The 15,305-nt window shown below is 39.4% G+C and overlaps 1 protein-coding gene and 1 non-coding gene across 2 annotated transcripts in view; both read right to left on the bottom strand.

The window, feature by feature from the left end:
• LIPC (lipase C, hepatic type) overlaps positions 1-12,245 on the bottom strand; it is a 152,422-nt gene extending 140,177 nt beyond the window's left edge. The window contains exon 1 of the mRNA XM_025999557.2: positions 11,783-12,245. The gene's annotated coding sequence lies outside the window, so the exon portion shown is untranslated. The remainder of the gene's footprint in view (positions 1-11,782) is intronic.
• Positions 12,246-13,623: 1,378 nt separating this feature from the next.
• On the bottom strand, positions 13,624-13,726 carry LOC112918454 (U6 spliceosomal RNA). The gene has a single exon (XR_003234692.1). It is a non-coding gene; the product is annotated as a U6 spliceosomal RNA (small nuclear RNA).
• Positions 13,727-15,305: the final 1,579 nt, after the last annotated feature.

Here is a 15,305-nt window from a genome sequence, read left to right as displayed (position 1 = left end):
GACACAGGCTCTTCCCGGCGGGGAGCCCGATTCGGGACTCGATCCCCAGACCCTGGGATCACGACCTGAACGGAAGGCAGATGTCGATTGGATGGGGACACTTCCAGGTCCCCATAAGCTCTGCGGCTCTCGTTCCCAGACTCAAGTGAAGATCCAAGTAGCTAACGAGCAAAGAACTTATTTTTGTTTCTGAACTTATTTTTGTTTCCTGCTCTGTGCTGGCCCACTTACTCTCACTGTCAGAATTTCAGCTGCTTGTTTGTGGAACAATTGAAAAAACAAAAAAACTAAAACCCCCAAACCAGAATGGTGTTTTTTGTTTGTTTGTTTTGTGGCCAGGTACTCTGGAACCAATAATGCGTCTTATGATTTTAGTAGCTGTAGTAGAATGGCAAATCTTTTTTTCTCTGATTGCATTATGCTTGGAAGCAAAAAGAAGTCAAGATTTAAGTAGATTTAGAGCAGCCAGATAGACACGAAACATTGGTGGCTCCTTAAAATTTGCCAAGGGTTTTCTCCTCTGTGGGAAAGAGGGAGGGTATAGCCTAGACTCTGCCTCATCCTCCACCTGCTTGGGCTGTTGGTTGGGCTTGGTGATGGGTGATGATGCTGAGTTACTCGGGGGGACCGGCCACGCCATGAACTAGAAAGCTGATGGCAGCAGACTAGAGACACAGTTTGGGATGGTGGGCTATCAGCATGCCAGCTCTCTTTCTCTGGGTACCCAGGGGCACTGACCCCATCCTGGGCATCAGATAGGGCTAAAGCATCTCAGATTGAAATGCCCACACCTCTCTGCAGCAATGGGTATTTGTATCGTGTCATGCACTCGTCTCACAAAAGCTTTCTGGGGTTGGGGTTAGCAAGTCAAGTCCTTGGCTGTGAAAAATCAGGAGCAGTTTCCAACGATCTGTTTCAAGTGCTACTGGTGATGCATCATTTTTCCAGCAAATATGGTATGTCGATGATGTGGTTAGTCATTGATTGCTAGGCAGGTCAGAAGTCAGGGGTTAACAGTTCAGGAGCCAACTACCGTAGAGGCCAGACTTTCTATGTGACTCACTGAAACCTCAGAAACAGTCCTATGACACAGGTGTGATTATTCCACCTCACGCAGAGAAGAAAACAGAGGATTCAGGAAGTTACTGAGTTGCCAAACCCACGTTCTAGTAAGTGGTGGAATGGGATTTGAATTATAGCCCACACAACAAAAAGCAGGTTTGCCAAGTGTCCCATCCCCAAGTATCTAAGGTTAAAAAAAAACAAGCTTGTGCTGTGTGCTCTTGAACTGCACATAAAGACATAGATCATATACCTGCTATGTTACTATTTTCAAAACAAATGTTCTCAAGCCCTTTGTCAGCTATTTCATGGAGACACCCCTGAAATAGCCCATGAGACTAGCTCAAGAGAGAAGCAACAGTGACATTACGCTGGGATAGAATCATATACTTTATATACAGATGAATTTTCCCCAATCAGCGGTGAGAAAAGTCCAGCGAACATGAGGGGACTGGAGTTCTTGCTCATGAAGCTTTGCCTTGGACAGAACACTGCTCGACAGGAAATTGTCGGGGGAGAGGCTACACTAGGAATAGCCTTAGTTACACAGCATTGCCATTACCATAGCCTTAGTTACACAGCATTGCCATTACCATGTGCTTTTGAAACCATTCAGGTTAGATCATGCCCAGGGGCCTCCAGAAAGCCATGGGGTGCTTTGGTAGGTTGAGCAGGGAGCCTGATGCGGGGTTCAGTCCCAGGACCCTCGGATCATGACCTGAGCTGAAGGCAGATGCTTAACGCATAACCAAGAGCCACTCAGGTGCCCCAAGACCTAATTTTTTTAAAAAGATAATATCATGGCTCCCACTTAGATATTAAAAAAGAACATATGCTAGGTATTTTATTTAACTCATTATAATGAGGAACCTGGTAAGGGTGTTGTTATAACTAGTTCAAGGGAGAAGTCACCCCCCTCCAATGTATATGGATAAAGGACTGTTGAAAATAATGTGCAAGTGGGAGCATGGCTTGCCTCTTCCAGCGTGGAAGGAAAGTCAATCGAACTTCCACACAAGGCAGGACAGAACTTGCATTTTGCATTGCTTATAGTTATCTTCGGTGTACAGAGTCGTAAACTGCCTCAAGGGCAATGAACACCAGAATCAGATAACCCAGGACAGCAGCGCAGTGCATAGACAATGCGTCGTTTTCCACTGGAGCACAAAATCTCCCCTGTAATTCCTATTGTTAAGAAATGATAAAGGGAAGTATTTAGCTACAGAATTCTAAAGATAGCAGGATAAGTTTCCTTTGAGAGGAGAGGCTGTGTCTCCCTATCTTTGTCTCTTGAGTGGAAGCTTTGTGATAACCGAACTGGATCCTCATGCTGCCCTCTTCCTTCTTGGCTCGATTAGTGGGCAAATTATTTAAAATCTTTGTGCCTCAGTTTCCCCACTCTAACCCAGGGATAATACTATTATTAACCGCAAGGGTTTGGAGGGAGGAATAAGTGAGAAAATCCAGGAACTGTGCTTAGCACAGTGTCCAGCACAACACATGTCCACAATGATTATTTTTATTAAGTATAATGTTTCACTGTGGTTTTTTAAAAATATTTCATTTATTTATTATCGTAGAGAGAGAGAGAGAGCGAGAGAGAGAGAAACAGAAGAGGGATGGGCAGAGGGAGAGAAAGAGAGAGAATCCCCAGCAGACTTTGCACTGAGCGCAGAGCCTGCCATGGGCTTGATCTCGTGACCCTGAGGTCATGACCTGAGCTGAAACCAAGAGTTGGACGCTTAATCAACTGAGCCAGCCAGGTGCTCCCTTCACTGTGCTTTTTATTTCTCCTACCCTTACATGTTCCTTCTCTTTCTCTCATATTACGCATCTAACTGGCTATAAGAAAGAATCAGAGAATGAGATACAGTGTTTGTTTTTGTTTTTTAAAGATTTATTTATTTATTTATTTATTTATTTATTTATTTATTTATTTATGATAGACATAGGGAGAGAGAGGGAGAGAGGCAGAGACACAGGAGGAGGGAGAAGCAGGCTCCATGCCAGGAGCCCGATGTGGGACCCGATCCCGGGACTCCAGAATCGCGCCCTGGGCCAAAGGCAGGCGTTAAACCGCTGAGCCACCCAGGGATCCCCGAGATACAGTGTTTTTGAAAAAAAGATGACATCTGTGTCCTGTCCTTGATTTTAAGATTAACTGAATAGGTTGTGATGTATTCCTTGCCATTTAAAAAATAAAGTCCCCTCACCTGATATTTGCTTTCTTGTGTTTTGAGTAATTCCCATCGCCTGTCTTGAACCAGCTACCCTGAATTGAAATTTGAAAATGTGATTCCTTTTCTCAAGTTAGTGGTAGGAGAAAACATGTTCTAAAACGGGAAGGGCCCTCCTTACAGGGGATAGTACACCACGGCCTGGAGAGGGGATTTTCTGGAGTCGGGTCCAGGAGCTTGGTGGGGAGTCTATACCCGGTCAGGCTCCTCAGACCCCAGGGGCCAGAGAATCCATGGACTGCTGGGGGAATCATGTGTGGGCACCAGAGAGGATCGTCTATGGGGTCCTGCCCAGGCCAATTGGAGCAAATCTGCCTTTGAGAAGTTCCTCCCCCCACCCTTTTGAGCCTGATGGAGGGGCAATCTCTTCAACCCCAAACAGGACTTTCTGATTGTCTCAGGGTTCCATCAGCCCCAAGTCTTTATGCTTTGAGAAACTGTCAGATCATTCAGGTGAATGTCACAGGCACACCTGTCCTTAGCTGCCTGCATTCTGCAGGGATGAAGCAAGTAAGTGTTTGCTTTGACTGAGCCAGGTTGGAGAAGGAGCTTTAACCTCTAGGCAAAGTTCAGGGATAGGAGGAGGAAAATATTGCTGTGTCTAGGCTTCCTTTAAATTTATGGGCCTGGAGCACTGCCACGGAGAGAGCTGTTTTTCACTCCAGAATTTCACTCCTAATCTGATGGTCCCGAGAACTCCTGGGATAGCAAATTGTCCTCCTGATGCCTTAGGAAACAGCGGAGATTGGATCTCAGAGGTCAGCCGGTGTATAATTTGGATCTCGGAGCTGGGAGGACAGCACAGTCAGATTTACACAGCGCTCCCTGCCTCTGGGGACTCTTTCTTTTTGCTGTCATATCATCACCAGAGCAAAGCTGCTTGTTTGAGCTCTGGCTAGGAAAATCACTCCCCTTGTCCATTTTTCACAGACAATGAATGAACAAAAAAGGAAGTGGTAGGCTGTTAAAGCCAGTAGCAAGACCCAGTCTTGGCCAGACTTGGTACCATGGGGAGGGACAAAAGATCTGGGTTTGAGCCCAGCTCTGCCTTGGCTCAGTCATGACCTCTAAATAATGATGGGGATAATGGAACCGGTGACCTCATAGGGTCATGAGAATGAAGGATGGTAAACATCTAAATATACTTAAGCCATGAAAGGACCCACATGAGGTAGAGAACCCAGACTGGGACACCAAATGGAGGAGTATGTCTGTGGAACCAAGAGACTGCGTAGGACATGGGGTTGAAGTGCTTCTGTTTTCTGACCTCTGAGCTGGATGCACCTTGTTGCCACAGGGTCCCAGGTGGCCACTAGCCGAGGGAAAGTTCTGGCTTCTAGTGCATTAGAGCTCTGGAGAAGTGTTGAGCTGCCTACTTCAAGTGGTTTATGGACAACCTCACAAAAATAATTCCCCCAGACTTTGGAGGTGGGGGTTAAAGGCAGTTGAGATCTGGTGGTCTACAGGTGAGCTGAGGGCTACTGCAATCAGGGGATTCCTGGGGACCTCACTGGTACTTCCTAGTGGATAACCCAGGGAACGTTCGGTTATAAACCCTAGCGATGAATGTTATGATGAAACTTGCTTTAGGTGTCTCTTTGTTGGTGCCTCTTATCTTCATTGCTTCTTTGACTGAATTCAGAGCCTTCGAACTACTTCGAAGATCCACCCTCTCCTCCTCACTCATCCCCAGGAAAATCTCTGCTCTGGTCTGCTTCCTCCCTGGAGACTTGTGAAGAGAAAGGTCTGGGTGTATGTATAGATGAGCTCCTCCAAACCTTGCACATGGATGGAAGACAGAAGATGCTAGAGGGCTGAGTCCTGGGAGTTCCAACGTTTAGGAGTCAGGTAGATGAGGAGGGACCTTTCTGCTTCTGCCAAAGTATTTCTTAAGAATAAATTCTTAGGGCCCCTGGGTGGCTCAGTGGTTGAGTAACCTCCTTTGGCTCAGGTCGTGATCCTGGGGTCCTGGGTTCAAGTCCTTCATCAGGGAGCCTGCTTCTCCCTCTGCCTATGTCTCTGCCTCTCTCTGGATGTCTCTCATGAATAAATAAATAAAATCTTTAAAAAAAGGAATAAATTCTTAGTGGGAGCACTTCTGCCTAAAGGGTGGGAGTGATATGGTTGTAAATGAACGTATGAGTTAATTTCTGGGCAGCTTCACCAGCACTGGATATTAGCATTCAACTTTTTATTTTTTATTTTTTCTGGTTCTTTTAGAATATGTAAACTGTCATCTTCAAACTGCTTTCATTTACATTTCTTTGATTTCTAGAGAGAATTAGCATTTTCCCCGCTCTGTTTGTCTACTAATTGTATTTCCCTTATGGGAATGGTCCTATCTTTTACCTATTTATCTTTTAGAAATTGACATTGATTTTACAAATTTGAATTAGCTATTCGTGATAGATCTTAATTCTTTGTAATGTTTAATAGAAATATTTTTCCCTCCTAAAAATCTTTAGTAATGCTAATTTTTATAGTGCAATCATTAAAATTGCTTCCAGGCTGAGAAAGGAAAAATTCCCCCAGAGAGGTGATAAACTTTTTTTTTTTTTATCAATTTTTCCCAAGTTCTTTAGATTTTATATTTAAATCTTTAACCAACCAAAGCTTATTTTGGAAAATATTTTATTTTAAATAACTCTATTAAAAAATCAGTCAATAATTATTATTGAAAACTGAGAAAATGAAGAGCAAAAAGAAAAACATAGTGAAGAAGACCCCTGAAATTTTACCATCCAGAGACAACCACTATTGTCATTTTGATTTGGATTCCTCCAAGGTTTTTTTCCTATTTATTTGTTTTTAAAAATACAACTCTACAAATGTTTTTGTAACCTCTTATTAATGAACTATTTCAGTGGCTTTAAATATTCTTTTAAAATTTTATTTGAGACAGTTACAGAATATGACATTCTATAGATGTACCATAATTGCCTTAATTCCTTATTGATTTTTTTTCATCAACTTAGCGTATCTAAAACATCACCACGATGAGCAATCCTGCTGTAAAGATACCTAAGCATAAATCTTGGCCCACATTTCCTATCACTTCCTTTGCTCCTAAATTTCTTAAAGTAGAATTTCTGAGGCAAAGGTTATACATACACATATATACATAAATGTATTTTTTTTCACTGTTTCATATATACTGCCAAATTAAGTAAATTTATATCATTTTAAGTTCTTGTCAGCAGTGAATGGATGTGGTCCCCCTTCTATCCTCCCCTTCCCCCTGTTAACATTAGCGGTTCATATTTTTGCAATTTCATGTTCAACTGATAAGCCAAAATGGTATATGTGTTTTTAAATTTTTTAAACTAATGAGTTAAACTTGGCTTTCCCATCATTCTCATTTTTATTGGATATTCTTTATGAATTGCCTATTAATGATTTTTATACATTTTAGATACTAGTTTGTGTGTTTTTGTATTTTTTTTTGTTTTGTTTTTTTGTTTTTGTATTTTTAATGTATCTTTAAAATTGGGGTGTTCACTTAAAAAAATGATTTCAATCACGGTATAGTGAATATTTATGAATACCACCCTGCTCCTCAGACCCATCAAATCCTAACATTTTGTCATATATGCTTCTTATTTTTGATATGAAATTGAATACCTGTCTACCTCTTCCCAAACCTAATCCTATTTTTCCCTGCTCAGAGGCAACCACATCCTGAGTTTGGTGCCTATGGGTCTCTCCATGTATATGTTTGCAACATATGTATGTAGCTATAAAATATATGGCATTCTTTTGTATGCTTACAAATTTTTATACTCTGCTTACTTATCTGCAACTTGGTTTTTCATTCAGCATTATATTTTTGAGATTTATCTCTATTGATAAAACTGCTATAGATGGTCTCATTGTATGAGTCCATCACAATTAGTTTGTTCTGCTGGTGGGTATTTGTGTGATTTACTTTTTTGTTAGTGTGTTTTTTTGCAGTTACAAACAACGATGCAATGGACTTGCATTGTCCGCAAGTGAGAACTCCTAGAGTTTACTCCTAGAAGTGAAATCTCAGGGTTGTTAAGATACGGATCTCTTTGGTGTTGCTGGACATTGACTATTTATTCTCAAAATGGTTACGCCAGTGAACACATCATCATCAAAATGTGAATGTTTCTCCAGTTCTTTCACGTCATCAGCAGCACTGGATAGTGTCAGACTATTTCATTTTCACCTGTTGATAGATGTAAACTAGTATCTCATTGTTTTAATTTCATCTTTCTGATTACTGGTAAAATAAGCTCAATAAAATAAGGATGCTTCCTTTTATGCGTGTCATCAGTCATTTCGATTTCTTGTGCTATCAACTGCTTGTTCAGATCTTTTGACCATCTTCCTATTGCATCATTAGTGTTTCTCTTATTGATGTCGATTCTTTGTGGTGGCATGAGTTGCAAATTATCTCCTCGAAATCTGCATTATATCTTTTCACATTGCCCGTGGTGTTTTTTTGTTGAACAGTGTTAAACTTTCATGTAGTCAGATCCAGCAGTATTTTCCTTCAGGAACATCCTGTAGCAGAGGCAAATTTACCTTTACCCTCTTAGGGTTTTTTGGCTGGGCCTGAGGATTAAACCCACCTAAGATAGACTGACAGAAGAAAAATGTACAAATTTGTGAGTTTTACAGGACACGGGAGCCCTCATGAGGAAATGAAGACCTAAAGAAATGCTCTTCTGCGGGGTTGAACAAAGAGAGGCAACGTGGAGGAGTAACTGAATTATGTAGGGAAGCTAAAGGAAGATAAGAAGTGTTTTAACAAGGTCTGTTCATACAGATTTCTTTTAGCTTTTATTCTTTGTTGAAGAACGGTTCTTTCCTCTGGTACTAGAAGGGCATCTTCCACAGGGGAATTCTTATCTCCTGTTTTAGGAAGAAAGGGAAGATTAGAATGTCCTTCTCGAATCTGTTGTTTTTCAAGTGCCTTTGGCTCAAACTGATCCTAATGCCAAAGTGGCATATTGGGGGATGGTAAATTCTAACTCTTCAATCCTTAGTGTCTTTATTTCTTCATATTTTCTTTTAAGTCTCATCAAAAAAAAAAAAAAAAAAGAGAGAGAGAGAGAGAGAGAGAGAAAACTCAAATTCTTTTATAAAAGGTGTCCTTGATTTGTTGTGATCTCTTGGCATTCCTGGAATTTACCTTTATTGCTTATCACACTGTCGTGTCACAGCTGCATTCTCTAAGCTCAGTGAAAAATGATTTTTCTGTCTATGCTCGTTGGGCCTGACATGGATGAGGTGATGAGTAAGTTAGCAAATACGTGGTTCACACAGGCCCTTCCTGCTTTTCGTGCCCTCAGGAGGCTTTGCTAATTGACTGCATTAATTTTTTCATTCATATAGCCATTTATTTATGGATTCACTTAGCCAACAATTATTTTTGGAAAGTCTACTGGGTGCCTGAACTTGGTTGTAATCTTTTCAAACCAGTTTTACTGGAGTTGGCACTTGAGTACGTTTGCCATCCGAAGAATGTGTTTGTGCATGTGTGTGCATGTGTGGTATTTCTCACAGATTTGTGGATGAGCACGATACTTATCGCTTAGGATGAATTGAGTAGCTGGTCTTGTTTCTCCATGACTGAGAACCGATTACTTCATATGGCAAAATCTGTTTCTTGAATATATAGAAATATTGTTCACTATATTTGTTGAGGTTATATTTCTTTGAGTAGGTGAGGGATTTCTTTAATATATCTTTCAAGTTCCTCCTCCTTTATCATCATTTTCATGTTTTCTCCATCTTGTTTTGCCAACTTTATATTTTGTTTGCCCATTTGGTTGAACATTTCAAATTATCATAAATTGTGCACTGCCATCATTTATAGGTTAAAATCTTTTATACCAGTTAAATCAATTGTATATTTTTAATTTTGTTGACTCCTAATTTTCTTTTATTTACTACATTTCCAAGGGCTTTAATATATCTTATCTTTTCAGAGACCGAAAAATTAAATTTACTAATTATTTCCACTGATTTTTTGTTTTTCAACTTGTTTATTTTTGTTCCTCATCGTTATTATTTTCTTCCTATTTTCCCTTATGTTTACTTACTCTCTTCTTTTTATAAGATTTTAAATCAGATGCTTAGTTTGCTTATATCATATTTCAAAAATGCATCTCGGTCTTTACCTCTGGGCTCTGATTGTTTGTACTCCCCTTACTTTTGACAGGTGGTATTTTCAATTTTATAGTATTCCATAAGTTATTATCATGCTCTTAGTTTCTTACCTCACCCTGTTGCTAAGGAGAGCTTCCGCGGCTGTTTTTAGAAGTTGTTACTCTTTTACTGGTTTTTGTTTCTGTAAATTTTTATTTTTATATTATTTTAGGCTTACAGAAATGTTAAAGGACTAGTATGAAGAACTCCTGTACACCCTTTACCCAAATTCACCATTTGTTTATATTTTGTTTATATTTTCCCTGAATATAAAGTATTTTAGTACTATATATAATACTATAGTATATATTATAGGAAATATATTAATATCTAGATAAATAAATTTACAGATCTAAATTTAAAATTAATTTAAATTGGGGTTTATCTTATTATATATTGTAAATACACTGTATATATGTGTGTGTATGTATGTGTATATATATGTATGTGGCAACCACTGAAATGACTGTATGTTCACAGCAATCTCCACCTATAGGGCACTCAATATGTTAATATTAATTTTCTTCTTGTACTATTTTTTAAAGAAGTGTATATTTATTTCACATTATATTATTATTTATTGTACATTACCTTTATATTTATAGTAAAAAAATAAAGCAAAATAACAAAAATCACCAGAAATCCCAGGGCAAACTGATGAGCACTGTTAGTATTTAGAGATATATTTTCTAGACTTTGGCTTTCAACCAACAAAGATTCTGGGCTTTTTTTCTAGTTAAATAAAGTATGACTACATTGAAAATATGGCATCATAATTATATGATGTATGGGTTTTAGCTTTCCTTTAAGTCTTAGTATTATATTATTGTATGTACTTTTTTTAAAGCAGTCTCCATGCCCAGCTTGGAGCCCAACACAGGGCTTGAACTCACAACCTGAGATGAGATGTGAGCTGAGAGTTGGCCGCTTAACTGACTGAGCCATCCAGGTATCCCTATTTTATGTACTTTATAGATAAAATTCATAACATCTTTGCAAAGTAGAGCCACATTTTAGATGACGAATCCAAGGTTCAGAGAGGTTCAATAAAATGCCTAGGTCACACAGAGGTAAGAGATGGAGTTACAGTTTAAACCCTGGACTGTTTCCTTCAAGGCTATAGGCTCAATCGTTATTTTATCTAAAGTTCCTTTCATTGCATTTTTACTTATATCGTTAACATTTAGCTTTATTGCACTGTGGTGAGAAAATATATCTATATAACTTTCCTCTGGATTCATTTTTGGAACCTTAATTTAAGAGTTATATATATATATACTATATATATATATGTATAGTATATATATATATACTATTTCCAATACCTTGAGAAAAATGTATAGTCAGTGTTGTTACTGAATTCAAAATATGCCCACTAGTTCTAGTATACTAAGTGTAGCATTCATAACCTCTTTTATTTTTCAAATTATATCTACTGTTGTCATATCTTCAATTACTTTTAACTTTTTTGTCTGTTGAAATCTGCCTATTTAATTTTTAAGATTGTCTAATTTTTATCTTAGCCTGATCATGAATTCACGTCTCCCGTTACGGTAGTTTGGTTTTTTAAGTTTATTCCATTTGTTTTTGCACTTCTAACTTTGGTAATCCACATCTTCACTGTTGTTTCTATATTTTTCATTATAATCAGGAACCTCTTTGTACTCCACTTCTTTGATTTTAAGATCTCTTTTATATGATTCCACTTTTACCAGCTGTTTCCTTTTTGTTATACAAGTTTCTTCAATAAGACTTTTTATATTTTTAGCATTTCAGCATCATTTTATTACAGATACCTATCTTTAAGCAACAAACATGTTGTTGGGTCTTACGATTTAATCTAATAGGGGAATTTGTCTTTGGAGAAATGAACGGCCTATATATATGGTCTCCCTTGGAATGCAGCTGGTACAGTGATAAGAGATGGGCTCTTGGCTACGAGCTATGGGCTTTCTGAAAATTACTTAAGGACTCCATGAGGAAGTTACCAGTTTCCTTATCTGTAAAATCGTGTTAATTAAGAGTATAAACCTTACTGAGTTGTTGTGAAGATTAAATGAGATCAAGAACATTCTGGAATAGAAGCAGAGTAAAGCATATTAAACTATTATTTGTAAAATGTCACTGTCATTTTCGGCTATTCTAGATACCAGGCCTGGAAATTTCATTCAAAGCAAGTTTCTTGGCAATAGCATATAAAACAATTTCTTAAAACAAAGATCTGTGCTCAGCATGGGCGAAATGAGCTCCATACTTTTCTCTAAACTCATCTCAAATTTCTCCTTGAGATAATGGGAATAACTTACAGTAAAATTGCTGAGAAGCAGTGGTCAGGTTTCAGCTCGACTGGTCCAGCTCTACTTCTGGCTGCGCTGTGGAGTTTCACAGCTTGACTTAAATTCAGCCCTGTCAGGAATCACCGTGTCGTTTTCCATTTAATTCATTAAGTATTTAGGTGGCCCAAATAAGTCGTTTGCTTCCATGAGGGGGATCAAAGCGACAGTTAGCTGGCTTCTTCTCTTGTCATTGGGCGTGGAAAAACTGACGGTAAGAAAAACAAACCAAGCAGTGATGGATTTTCTACTTCCTGGATCATGGAATTTGCTCGTCCAATGACAGCCATCTGGTGGGCAACCAGACATGAGGTCAGCCCGGCGTTCTCCTTCCAGCAACCCTCCAGCTCCTGTACAGCAGAACTCCTGCATCAGTTCAAGCTGCTAGGAGCTGAAGCTGAGTTCATACTTCTGCTCCAAAGGACCAAAGAGGGACAGAGAGGAAAGTGAAAGAAGTCTGAGGATTCCACTAGCATCCGTTTTCAACTTTCCAAAATTGTCTTTGTGTTTCAGGATCCAGTTAACCTTAAATCAGACGAGGCTTATCACTAAAGTGAGGCATAAATATCCTAGAGTATTATAATCTGATAAACTCCAGAATGACATGATTGATTTTTGTTGTGTGAGCTTCAAATCTCTGATAGCGTCTCTTTGATCAGTGAGAGGGAGAGATGGGTGCATTTCCCCACCTGAGGCAACAGAGCTGTTTTCCTTTCTTAAACCTCTGTGATGATCGTAATCATCTTGTCTCTTGTTAAACATATGCTTCCAAGTCCCTCTCCAGAGACTCTGATTCAGTGCATCTGGGATGGGGCCTCAGATGTGTGTTCTTGACAGGAGAAGAGCTCGGGCAATATTGGGGTAGATGGAAGGAATTGGCTGTTTTTAGAATCAGACGGCTCTGGGCTTAAATCCTGGGTCTTTCACCTACTAGTTATGGGGTCTTGCACAAATTAGTTAACCTTCCTTAACCTCATCTGAAAAACAGTAGAGATAAAAACATCGACCTCAAAGTGCTGTCGAGAAGATTCAAAGGACAGGCCCTGGATCGCACCTGTTTTTCTGGCTGCTGCCAAATCATTTCTGCCCGAGTTCATTGGAAGGTTATCTTACTTAGTATGTAGGCATAATGGTTTTTGTTGTTCATCTGCTTTTGCTGTTGTGGGTTTTTTTGTTTTGTCCTGTTTTGCTTATCTTTTCCATCTATTCGGCAGATATGTATAAAGCTTTTACCGTGTACTAGAAACTGGGATTCCCAAAACCCCCCAAGCACCTCCTTGCTGGTGTGGAATGTCCACACAACCCACCCTAGGGTTTTGAAGAGGCTGACCAAAATCTTGTGTGAGTGACTTGATGTTAACGGGTCCCTAATTGTTTAGGGGTCTTCCTGAGATTAGGAGTGTCATGTCCTTATCCCGTATTTGTATAAGAATTCTAGTTTTCTTGAATCCAACCATATGTGTATGCATATGTGTGTGTGTGTGTGTGAATTTTTTTCTCTGTAGTTGAAGCAATTTTTTCTCCTCTGCTTTACTGAGATATTATTGACATATATGTAACTTTAAGGTTTACAACATGATGATTAGATACTTGTATATATTGCAAAATGATTACCACGATATAATTAGTTAACATCTCTATCTTTCACATAATTATGATGTGCGTGTGTGTGTGCGCGCATGCCTGCACATGCACAGTGATAGCATTTAAGATCTATTCTGTTAACAGCTTTCAAGTATATAATACAGTGTTGTTAACTATAGTCACTATCCTGTGAATTAGATCCCTGGATCTTATTTATCTTATAGTGGGAGTTCATTAAGGAATGCTTTATGAATTTGCCTGTCATCTTTGAGCAGGGACCATGCTAATGTTCCCTGTAACATTCCAGTTTTAGCATATGTGCTGCCAAAGCAAGGATCATGTGTATATTTTTTTCTTCAACAGAAAATATACACTTAAATGATCCCATTTGTTTTTTACACAGAATGTGTTCTATGCGCTATGCAGTCTTCCCCTCCTGGCAAGAAAAGCCTTTGCACTTGTTTTTACTTTCATCCTAATAAGAATCCATCAGATCTCTGAGGAATATACTTACACTTTCTTTATATTTAGCCTTGCTTCAAAAGAATTTAAGACACTTTTTAAAGATGCAAATGATGCAAGACTTACTTAAAAAAAATTCAGGTATGGAAGATAAGGATGGGAAAAATAAGCTGAATTCATGAATGAGGTTTCACATCATGTTCATGTTCTACTCTTCTTTTCGCTTCCTGGTCATGGGCCAGATAATTTGATCCGAACTTTCAAGCAGTTATTGCAAACCTTCAGCAATCCGGAGAGGAAGGTGATGATCCTCAAGCCAATTATTAGGATCATCATTTCTATGAGCCCTGAATTTCATTTTATCTTTTCCACTAGCCCAAGTTTTAGGCTTAGGTCCAAAACTTAGGTCCTTAGGTCCAAATAAACATTAGTGTCATTAAGGATCTACAAGAAGGGTCATGAAATGGCATGGAAAACTGTGCTCTCCAACTGGCCAAATACGAAAATGAATCAAGGAATAAGGAGGCCTCTCACTGCAGAGGACATGACAGCTGGGTGGAAGAGCTGGGCCAAGGACCAGCCAATCCCCTGGTCCAGAAGTCATAGCCATGGCAATAGTAGTGCCCGCAGCTCTCCTACCAGCAATGACACCCTGAAGAAGCACCGGGAAAGAGAGGAGCCTGTCAGACTTCCAGGTTAGGCTCTTGGTGAAGGACATTTATGTATTTTTTTATTCACAATCACTGGGGGAAATAAACAGCCTCTCTCATGTTCACCTTGCAGACCCAAATCTATAAAGCAAAGGCAAATGTCCAGTGGCACAGCCTGCTGAGGCCATGTGTGAGTCTCTCGTCAAGGAAACCTGTTGCCTACCTCTGATTTCCTTTTATTCTCTTTACTTTCTAGTAAGAGTGCTGCTCAGGACTTTTCAACAGGAAAAGTCCAGAAGAGGATAGTTGTGTTTGAAGCCACCATTCTCGTCTGCCTCATTCATTTCAAACAGAGGTACCTCTCAAAGGGAGAAGGCCTGTGTACAAGCACAAATGCTCACTGCATTCTCTTGCCGTCGGCTGTGATGTGGTGGCTTTTGATTCTGCACAGAACCTGCCTTGTTTCAGAAACTGATGGATGGAGGCCCCTGAATGAAGGAGACAAGAACAAACGAGCAAGGCTCCTGGTAAGGCAAGGGACTTCAAGAGAATGGGCTTGAAAGCACTTAAAAGGTAAACACGGCATCCAGGAAAGTAAAGAATTCTCAGAGGCATTGCGCTGTTCCTGGTTGATAATTTGCAGTTCTTAAGGCTCTTCACATGTCTGTGCAAACACAGGTAAGCTCTTTGGAGATATCTGACTTAGGATTTTAGGCTTTTTTTTTTTTTTTTTTTGGTGGAGGGGAAAAAAAGATGAAGTCCACACATGTCACAAAGCAGGAAACACTAAGTGATATTAA

The sequence above is a fragment of the Vulpes vulpes genome, chromosome 15 (assembly GCF_048418805.1).
Source record: "Vulpes vulpes isolate BD-2025 chromosome 15, VulVul3, whole genome shotgun sequence".
Classification (NCBI taxonomy): domain Eukaryota; kingdom Metazoa; phylum Chordata; class Mammalia; order Carnivora; family Canidae; genus Vulpes; species Vulpes vulpes.
This window is presented reverse-complemented; position numbering and strand designations above follow the sequence as displayed.